The sequence below is a fragment of the Rhincodon typus genome, chromosome 4 (genome assembly GCF_021869965.1).
Source record: "Rhincodon typus isolate 14 chromosome 4, sRhiTyp1.1, whole genome shotgun sequence".
In the NCBI taxonomy this organism is placed as follows: domain Eukaryota; kingdom Metazoa; phylum Chordata; class Chondrichthyes; order Orectolobiformes; family Rhincodontidae; genus Rhincodon; species Rhincodon typus.
In genome coordinates, this window is record NC_063335.1 from 67,041,537 (window position 1) to 67,053,306 (window position 11,770).

Sequence of the window (11,770 nt, forward strand, 5' to 3'; positions counted from 1 at the left end):
GAAGGCAAGAACACAGTCAAGAACTTTGGAAAAGAAGGCTGGAGTCATCCTTTACATGGGTCTTTGATAGATTATTAAGGAGTGATTTTGAAAGAGCGGTATCAAGGAGAGGAAGCAATTTCAATATTGGCTCAATGGAATTCAGGAATTCCTTAAAGTCCAGCATACTCTGACTGAGTATGAAGCAGGAGTGTATTGAACACTAGAAAATTTAGGCATAAATTAACAACAACCATGCTAATGTGCAGAAGATTATGATTAAATTGTAATCAGTTAAAATCATGGCATTAAGTACTGATTAACTTCCTGCTGCTCACAATGGTGGCATTAAATCATTGGCTCACACAGTTAACTGGAATGGAGTGAAATTGCTATCCCTTCAAGTTACATTAGTCCAACAATGACACACTGAAAAATTTCAAACCTATCTGGCTGAGGTACTAAGTTGCTAAGTTCAGTCAACTTAATTCCAACCATCAATTACACATTATCTCATTTGCAGCTTAACTCTCTTGAGAAGAACAGTGTCAGTAGTTAGTCATTAGATCATGTGACAAGGTTTGATAATCATGTGATGTTTTTCTATAACTGGCATGATGGGAGGGATTGATACAGCCAAAATAATTTTATATCTAATAAATGTATGCTTCAACTAAATTTCATAAATTGTTCACAAAGTATTAAAATAATCACTTCAACTCTGGCATTTTATACACAGTAGGAGTTGGAACTCAAATAGAGAGATAATGCCTGCTCACAGCTCAGTCTAATTTACCCAAGGACATTAACCTGGGCAGAATTGGTAAATCAACATTGCTGTTTTTCGAATGGTTAAGTCATAAATACCTTTACTATTGCTTCAATGATTGGTAAAGCCATTTGCAGAACTACAGCAGAAAATACCTGGATTAGCTTTAGCTCAATGATAAATTATCTGCCAAAATTTCACATACCCATCAGTACAGCTGTGCTCAAAACCAGCCTGATACTCCTCAGTGCACCATCATTATATAATTGTTGCTTAATCCCAGCAAAATTCATAATCTTGATAAAAGATATATCTATGATATAAATCCTGCATATTACAAATGAAAGTGGGCCAGCAAAGCTATTTTACATCTCCAACAATGAGGCTAAAGTCCACACATACTAATCATCAGTGTTTTAAACTGACAGGTTTTCAAGCCATACAACAACTTATTAGTGTTTCACAAGTCGGCTCCTTTATTTTTTGTCCAGAAGTGTCCTTGCACACAACTGAATTTTTTTTTTCCATTGCCAAATCATTTTGACATTTTTTTTTGTTTTTAACTACTAACTGCCATTGATAAATCACCTGTGTAGCCTACTGGATATTTACATGCAAACCCATTAAGGGCAAGGCAAACCATAAAAACTGAGGGACAGGTAGGGAGAGTGGGAAGGGGCTAAATCAAAATGGAGTTGATTGGAGAGATTAAAGCACGGTTTCCCCCGTGGTACCCACCTCTCTCTAAAGACATTGAGAGTATCGGTGGAAGTGATCACCTTTTTCCACTAGGATTGAATTTTGTCAATTTGAACGAATCAGATAAGATGAATGTTATAGTTGGAGTCATAGAGTCGTACAGCATGGAAACAGACTCTTTGGTCCAACCATTCCATGCTGAACATAATCCCAAACTAAACTAGTCCTACCTGCCTGCTCCTGGCCCATATCTCTCAAAACCTTTCTTATTCATGTACGTGTCTTTTAAATATTTTAATTGTACTCACAGCCACCACTTCTTCAGGAAGTTCATTCCACACACGAACCACCTCCTGTGTAAAAGAATTGCCCCTCATGTCTTTTTTAAATCTTTCTCCTTTCACCTTAAAAATGTGCTCCCTAGTCTTGAAATCCCCCATCCTTGGGAAAAGACAACTACCATTAACTCTATCCATACCCCTCATTATTTTATAAACTTGTATAAGGTCGCCCCCTCAACCTCCTATGCTCCGTGGAAAAAGTCCTAGCCTATCCCGCTTTTCCTTGTAACTCAAACCTTCCATACTCAGCAATATTCTGGTAAATTTCTTCTGAACCCTCTCCACCTTAATAATATCCTTCCTGTAACTGGGCGACGAGAACTGGACACAGTATTCCAGAAGAGGCCTCACCAACGTCCTATAAAACCTCAAAATGACTTCCCAACTCCTATTCTTAAAGGATTGATCAATGAAGGCTAGCGTACCAAATACCTTTTTAACCAACCTGTCTATTTGTGACAAAAACTTCAAAGAATTATGTAGCTGAAGCCCTCGGTCCCTCTGTTTTACAACACTAACCAAGGCCCTACCATTAATTGTATAAGACCTACCATTGTCGTACCAAAATGCAATACCTCACATTTATCCAGATTGAATTCCATTCGCCGATCATGCCATTTAGAAGGGGAACTGAATATTGATAGTTCCAACAGGTCCACTGTTGGTTCTGCAAGAGACTGAAGTTGAAAAGTTTTATGGTGAAGTAATAATTTGCAAGAATCGCAGTTACAAGTGTTTATATTTGTTGTTTGACTCTTAAGAGGGACACATTTGGGCTTTGCACGTAAATTTATAATTGGCTAGCTGTAATCCAAGAAGACAGCTCACCTCTACTTTCTGAAGGGTAATTAGGAACGAGCAGCAAATGCTAGCCTAGTCTATGATGTTCAAATGCCATGAAGGGATGAATAAGTATAGTTGGCATGACTTATCACACTGGAGTAACTGAGAAAATAACCCTTACCATTGATGGACATCTATAGAAATATAAATAGAAATGATCACTATTATTATCTGAGAGTGGCTTGTATATTGAAACTACTGCATATTCTGCATATCACTCTTAAAAATTAGATTAATTTTTATTCCCATTTAAAATAAATAATACATTTTGACAGGTTTAAAAGCACATTGTTACTTTCAGGGATATTAGGTGATGAATGTTTAATTCATTTGCTTTTACACTGCTTTATTTACTACTTTAACAGATGGTTCTAATCCATTTACTGTGACTTATGAATTATCACAAACTGATGTTATTTCCTGTTAAAAACATTTGTAACCCTTTCAGGAGAAATGACCTCCAGCTTGAAAGACACATTCAGTTGGTTTTAAAACACCAGAAAATGAACAAAATAAATTGTCTAAACCAAACTTTTCTGTGGGAATAATGCCAAGTTATTGGAAACTTAAATCTTACACCTTCATTATCATGTTCCTCTTAGTGATTTTTTAACACCATTGCTGCCAGCTGTACATTTCCATGAGTCTGGATTTTTCCCGATAACGAAAGTGAACTAAATGTCTAAAACCTGCAACTTAAATTGTTGTTTGTCCTTGTCCCTGTGTACTTTCAATGTATCAGTTATTTTCACTCACTATAATGCCCTCTAACAAAGGGATATTTTTGCATTGTCAGCTATTCTAGGACTGCATTAGCTTTTTCCTAGTTTTCCTTTTTTTTATTCATTCATGGGATGTGAGCATTACTGCCTGGCCAGCACTTAGTGCCCATCTTCAGTTGCCCTTGAGAAGGCGGTGGTGAGCTGCCTTATTGAGCTTCTGCGGACCACGTGCTATGGGTTGACCCATTATGACCTTAAGGAGGGAATTCCAAGAATTTGACCCAGAGATAGTGAAGGAACATCGATATATTTCCAAGTCAGGAATGTGAGCGACTTGGAGGGAAACTTGCAGTTGTGGTGCTCCTGGTTAGCATATATTCATGTCATCAGGACACCATGCCCAAAAATGTTAAATTTCTTCAGCAATGACATTAATATTAGCAATGTGCCAAAAGAATTTAATCGCCTGAGGGAAAGAGGTCCAAAAATGGGCCTGACTAGTTGGCCCTTGAAAGAAGCTGGATTTGGTATCTCCACTTGCAATTTTCCCCTCAAGAACGATTTCACCTGCACTGTTGCTGGATCAAAATCATGGATCGCAGGCTGAAGGGGGATCTGATTGAGGTATACAAAATAATGAGAGGCGTGGATAGGGTAGATTGTAAGAATCTTTCCCCCACAGCAGATGTGTCTAAGACCAGAAGGTATAAGGTTAAGGTGAAGAGTAAGTGATTTCGAGGAGATCTGAGGAAATTCTTTTTTGCCCAGAAGGTAGTCAAAATATGAAACATTCTGCCTGAGAGGGTGCTGGAGGCAGGTACTCTCACAACATTTAAGAAGCATCTGGACGAGCACTTAAAATGCCCAGACTTAGTAAACTGTGGACCAAGCGCAGGTAAATGTCAGGAATAAAAGAATGACTAGAGTAATGTCAGGAATAAAAGAATAAAAGAATGACTAGAGTAAGATTGGGGCCAGTCAAGGACAGTAGTGGGAAGTTGTGCGTGGTGTCCGAAGAGATAGGAGAGGTGCTAAATGAATATTTTTCATCAGTATTCACACAGGAAAAAGACAATGTAGTCGAGGAGAATACTGAGATACAGTCTATTAGACTAGACGGGATTGAGGTTCATAAGGAGGAGGTGTTAGCAATTCTGGAAGGTGTGAAAATAGATAAGTCCCCTGGGCTGGATGGGATTTATCCTAGGATTCTCTGGGAAGCTAGAAAGGAGATTGCAGAGCCTTTGGCTTTGATCTTTATGTCGTCATTGTCTTCAGGAATAGTGCCAGAAGACTGGAGACTAGCAAATGTTGTCCCCTTGTTCAAGAAGGGGAGTAGAGACAACCCTGGTAATTATAGACCAGTGAGCCTTACTTCAGTTGTGGGTAAAGTGTTGGAAAGGATTATAAGAGATAGGATTTATAATCATCTAGAAAGGAATAATTTGATTAGGGATAGTCAACACGGTTTTGTGAAGGGTAGGTCGTGCCTCACAAACCTTATTGAGTTCTTTGAGAAGGTGACCAAACAGGTGGATGAGGGTAAAGCGGTTGATGTGGTGTATATGGATTTCAGTAAAGCGTTTGATAAGGTTCCCCATGGTAGGCTATTGCAGAAAATACGGAGGCATGGGATTGAGGGTGATTTAGCGGTTTGGATCCGAAATTGGCTAGCTGTAAGAAGACAGAGGGTGGTGGTTGATGGGAAATGTTCATCCTGGAGTTCAGTTACTAGTGGTGTACCTCAAGGATCTGTTTTGGGGCCACTGCTGTTTGTCATTTTTATAAATGACCTGGATGAGGGTGTAGAAGGATGGGTTAGTAAATTTGCGGATGACACCAAAGTTGGTGGAGTTGCGGATAGTGCGGAAGGATGTTGCAGGTTACAGAGGGACATAGATAAGCTGCAGAGCTGGGCTGAGAGGTGGCAAATGGAGTTTAATGCGGAAAAGTGTGAGGTGATTCACTTTGGAAGGAGTAACAGGAATACAGAGTACTGGGCTAATGGTAAGATTCTTGGTATTGTGGATGAGCAGAAAGATCTCGGTGTCCATGTGCATAGATCACTGAAAGTTGCCACCCAGGTTGATAGCGTTGTTAAGAAGGCGTACAGTATGTTAGGTTTTATTGGTAGAGGGATTGAGTTTCGGAGCCATGAGGTCATGTTGCTGCTGTACAAAACTCTGGTGCGGCCTCACTTGGAGTATTGCGTACAGTTCTGGTCACCGCATTATAGGAAGGATGTGGAAGCATTGGAAAGGGTGCAGAGGAGATTTACCAGGATGTTGCCTGGTATGGAGGGAATGTCTTATGAGGAAAGGCTGAGGGTCTTGAGGCTGTGTTCGTTAGAGAGAAGAAGGTTAAGAGGTGACTTGATAGAGACATACAAGATGATCAGTGGATTAGATAGGGTGGACAGTGGGAGCCTTTTTCCTCAGATGGTGATGGCTAGCACGAGGGGACATAGCTTTAAATTGAGGGGTGATAGATATAGGACAGATGTCAGAGGTAGGTTCTTTACTCAGAGAGTAGTAAGGGCGTGGAATGCCTTGCCTGCAAAAATAGTTGACTCGCCAACTTTAAGGGCATTTAAATGGTCATTGGATAAACATATGGATGATAATAGAATAGTGTAGGTTAGATGGGCTTCAGATTGGTTTCACAGGTCGGCGCAACATCGAGGGCCGAAGGGCCTGTACTGCGCTGTAATGTTCTATGTTCTATGTTCCATAAATGGGATTAGTGTAGTCTGGTGTTTGTTGGTCGGCATAGATATGGTGTCTATGCTGTATGATTCTATGACTTTATAACTCCCTTCCTAACTGCATTGTGAGTGTACTTACATGATCAAGATTGCAGACATTCAAGAACACAGAGCACTAGCACCTTTCCAGGGCGAGTAGAAATGGACAACAAATGCTGGCCTAACCTGCGACATCGATGTGCCATGAATTAATTTTTTTAAAAAGTGCCAATTATACTGCTTCTTCTACAACAGCAATCAGCAATTAGAACTATCACACACTCAGATATCACCACCACTAGCATGTGGTGGTCTGGTTTGTGAATTTTGCTGCCACTAATGCTCCTTTCTTTATTTTCGGCCTGTTAAATGATTATGGTAGAGACAGATGCAAAGAGCAGAACAGTATGGGACAAATATGAAGATCAACAAAGGGCCACAAAGCGGCTTATAAGAGCAACTAAAAGGATTATTGAAAGGAAACTTGCATGGAACATAAAAGACAACAAGAAGATATTTTATATTTGTATGAAAGGAAAGCGGCTGGTTAAGAGTACTATTGACTGACTCAAGGCTGAGAGTAGGAATATTGTCAATGCCCATGGGGAACTGGTAGAGGTGCTAGGGTGGCACGGTGGCTCAGTGGTTAGCACCGCTGCCTCATAGTGCTAGGGACCCGAGTTTGATTCCAGCCCCAGACAACTGTCCGTGTGGCATTTGCATGCTCTCCCTATGTCTGCATCGGTTTCCTCCCACAATCCAAAGATGTATAGGTTAGGTGGATTGGCTATGCTAAATAGCCCACAGTGTCTAAGGTGGGAAATGTAGGGATAGGATAGGGGGTGGGATGTTCTTCAGAGGGTCTGTGTAGACTCGATGGGCTGAATGGCCTGCTCTCACACTGTAGGGATTCTATGATTATTTTGCTTCAGTATGCACAGCAGGAAAGGAAGATAGCTTGTTGGTATCCCAAAGAAATTAGCAGAGGCTCAGAGACAGGGTCTAAATAAAATTAGCTTTAGAAAATCATCAAGGATGGGGAAATTAATGGAATTGAAAAGTGACAAATCCCCAGGACCTGATGGTTTCTGTCTATAGGTTTTAAAGGAGTAGGAGACCGCAATAAAGATGCCCTATCAATAATCTTTCATAGTTCCCTGGATTCAGGAGTTGTACCTCTGGATTGGAAAATTTCTCATGGCACTTCGTACTACAGCACTGTTGCTGTAATTTCTTTGCTAGTCTTTTAACTGCAAATAGGTACTGCATTAATTTCCACCAATAAAGCTTTAAATTTTACTAAATATTGTTCTACAGGCATTAAATTTATTTACTTTCAATATTGTGTTTCTGTGCTGCTTACTGGGATTTTTTCAAGTTTTTTTTTATGAATGGTCAGTGGCTTCCTGCCTTTTTCGGGGTTTTCCCATATTCTGCAGCCAAGATGAAGTTTTCTCACTCTTCCAAGGCAAAATGGACATTTTCTTGTGTTTTGTTATCCAAAACACTTCCGGTTGCATGAATTTTTAAATGAAGTTTTCTGGCTGCATTTTTTATAAATCTACCCACCAAATCATGCCTTAATTATTGAGGCTCAGCTCTTTTAAATCTTCAGATTTTTTCTGACGTTACTTCTTCTATTTGACACTTTGCCTGAACTTCTCCAATTTTCTGCTTTCTATCTTAAATAAATTCTGGACAATAAAAATATCATTACTTTTTTGGCCCTTTCCCTGACCCTTGCAGCTGAAATTCATGGAACCTACTCACAATTGTGATAATATTTATCTCTGAGAGAAGAGAACTCTCACTTGTTCTCACTGGCCTTTCCTTTCTGATCTTTGTGCAGTTTTTGCCCTCAAGGATATCTAGATTTAGATTTATTTATTGTCACGTGTATAAAATTTAGTGAAAAGTGTTTTATCACCTGCCAAACGCAAAATGTCACCATGGTCTGGACTATCTTGAAAAACGGAAGATAATGCAGGATTTTACTGCAATAGAGTTCATCTTTCTCTCTTCTTCTTGGTACCCTTTGTTACTCCTCCGTTTGCTGCTTGACCTCGGCCGGGGTCTCTGTAACAGGCTCCAGGTTCTCAGTTATGAGCCCACCTCCACCGTCGCCGCCACTCCCGCAGCTGCTGTGTCCAAGCCAGAGCAATGGGCCTGGTCTCATATCTCCTCCTGACCCTCTGCGGCTCCTCCAGATGCATAGGTTGCCGGGGTCATAGCTCCAGGCTTCTCCACAGGTGACGCTGAAGCCTCTATGATCTTAGCCAGAGGCGGACATTGATCTGGGGCTGCACAGGGCCCAGCCGCCAACCAACTCCCCATGGAACAAAAGCAAAAAAACATGAAAAGACAATGAAGACGCCACGGTACCAAATGACAAATATGTGTGAAATGGTGTGGGTAGTGTTACTCATTGAGTTTTTAGTCATTCCCGACAGAGCCTTCTTCATTAAAGCCTCAGTCTTTTTCTCAGGGTGTCTGACTTTTTCTGTAACCTTGGGCCCAACTATCCTCCCTGTGTCTCTTATCAGTTTCTTGGTGAATGTTTGTCTTTGGAGTTAGGGACCCATCCTGTTCCTGATCCCATGGGCTGCTGTTGCCTGTCAGTTTTCACATTTCAGCTGCAGAGGCAGCTATCTCAAATAACAAGCTTTTTTTTTGCACAATAGCAGTAGGTACAATTTAGATTATTAGTCAGGCATTGTTAATAAGGACTCTTTGGAGCTGGACAGAATTACATCTGTTCCCTTCTGACACTCATGCAGAAATCAACTGTCTTAATTCTGCCAACTTAATTGGGTGGAGCTCAATCTAAAGGCACTGTCAACTCCTTCAAAACCATCACGTCATTTAATAGGAGCTACTTTCTGTGCCTGGTCCCTGTAGCTCAGCAATACGTTCCAGAGGTTGCAGCACAAAGCCTAGGATGACATTCACATTGTCGTACTGAGGAACTGTTGCACTGTTAGTAATGCCAATTTTGGAATGGAATGTTAAATCAAGTTCTCTCCATCCTCTCAGAAGGACCTAAAACATTCCATCAGACTGTTACAAGACCAAATGAGTTCCAGAATAATCTGCCTGAATGGGAGATAGAAGAGAATGTATAATAATTTTAAAAAGAGAAAATGATATATTTGTAAAGGGTAAATTTTCAATACCACATGGAAAATACAAAAGAGGGGGACGCATTAGGTAGCTCTTTCAAAAGAAATGTTACAAGCATAAGAAGCTGAATGACTTTCTTCTATGCTGTAATAGTCTAGAGTCTCCACAGTGAAGCAGCTTTCAACAATTTCTCAACCAAAAATTACCTGCTTTACATAATTCAGTTTGAAATTGTGGGAGGATGTATATCTGATTAATGAACAGACAGTAATGAAAGTTTTGTCCTACCAAATCCATTGCTTCAACTGTGGCAATAAAAATCACAGTCACACTGCGTGGTGTCTCTGGCAAAAGATTTGGTCAGCATAAACTAGTTATGTCAATTGCAGTAGCAGAAGAAATACTGTCATTCAGGATCATCACACCTATTTCCAATTCATCAATAGTTATCAGTGTTATCAAAAAAAAAATTTGAATTTTAGCTTTCCCAGACAGCAAGACACAATAAGGGAACACATGGTGTCCATCTGGGCACCACAACATACTGTGCAATGTCGTACGTCAATAGAAAGGAATTGCATCGCATGACTGCACAGATGGTTGTCAACCACTACCTCAAAGTCATGCACATTTTCTTTTATTCTTTTTGAATGTGGGTGTCACTGGCAAAACCAACATTTGTTGACCATTCTTAATTGCACTTGAGAAGATACTGATGAGATGCCTTCTTAAATGGATGAAATCTATGAGGTACAGGTATTCCCATAGTGCTATTAAGAAAGTTCTGAGAGCATAATTCTGTAAAAGTGAAAAACTGGTGACATAGTTGCATGTCAATGTCGTATCTGGTTTGGAGGGGAAATTGCAAGTAGTTGTGTTCCTATGCATTTGACATCTTTAGCCTTTTCAGTGATAATTGTCATGAAGTTAGAAGGTGCCATGGAAGAATCCTTCACAAGTTACTGCAGTGCATCTTGTCGATGGTATACACTGATGCTACTGTGTATGAATGACGAAGGAAGTGAATGCATAATTTAGTAGATGTGGTGCCAATCATGCAGGCTACTTTGTCCTCAATGATGTCAAGCTTCTTAAATGTTGTTGGAGCTGTAACATGGGGAGTATTTCATCACACTCCTGACTTATGCCTTGTAATGGTGGACAGGATGTTATGAGAAAGGACATGACCAACTCACAGCAGAATTCCAAAACTGTGAGCAGACCTATATGCCTCGTCTAGTTCAGTTTCTGTTCAATGATAATCTTCAGGACGTTGATATTAGAAAATTCAGTACTAATAATACCATTGAACATCAAGGAGAGACAGATTCTCTCTTGTCAGGACTTGTGTAGACAAATGTCACTTGAAACTCATCAGCTTCCTGCCCTCAGGCCTGACATTGTGCTCATAAGAAATTTCACCTCCCCATACCAGGCACTGAAGACTCTTTCCAGCACAGGGGGACTTTTTTTTGTTGCAATGAGCAAGCAAGTGTGTTAAACAGTCAAATCTACTCTCGCTTGAAACATTACCGAAACTTCCTTGAGCACAGCCAGAACTGGCAGATCTCTTGGAACCATCACATATTCTGTCTTGACTCAGGTTACTATAATGTCTCAGATGATGACTTATAAACACCACAACTGCCACAGACATTTGCCCTTTCACTGACCCTCTTTTCACCCAGGTCTTAAAGTACGGTCATGCAATTGTCCCTTGACCCCACCTTTCACAGCTGCACACTTTCATGATAGAAATATGTGAGTCAGCAGGAGTAGGTCATCACAATACTCAGGAGCAGATCATATCTTCTGATGTTGACAGGAACAAATGTTGCAATAATGTAGTCCCATTTCGCCACTCTCCTTAGGCATTGATGTGATTAAAGACCATGGTTTATGAATATAAGCAGTGGTATGACCAAAAGGGGAGGAATGCACTGTCTTTCTCCAGTTGCACTGATCCATGGTAACAATGTGACTGTAACTGTCTTCACATGTTCTCAATATGATGTATTAAACACTTCCTTTATCTTCAATCAGGAAAAGATATGGTTTATTAGCAATAGGCAGGATGGCTTTGTATGAGGAAGGTCATGTTTCACAAAATTGATTGAGTTTTTGAGGAAGTGAGAAAGATGATTGATGAGGGTGGGGTGGTGGATATTGTCTATATGGACTTTAGTAAGGCCTTTGATAAGGTCCCTCATGGCTGGCTGATACAAAAGACGAAGTCACATGGGATCCGTGGTGAGCTGGTAAGATGGGTATAAAACTGGCTTAGTCGTAAAAGACAGTGGAAGGGTATTTTTCTGACTGGAGATCTGTGACCAATGGTGCTTCACGGGGATTAGTGCTGGACTCCAGGTTTTGTAATATATATAAATCATTTGGAGGAGAATGTAGGTGGCCTGATTAGAAATTTACAGATGACACAAAGATTAGTGGAGCTATGTATAGTGGGGCGGATTACCAGAAGATACAGCAGGATATAAATAGGCTGGAGACTTGGGCAGAGAAATGGCAGATGGGATTTAATCCGGACATATGTGAG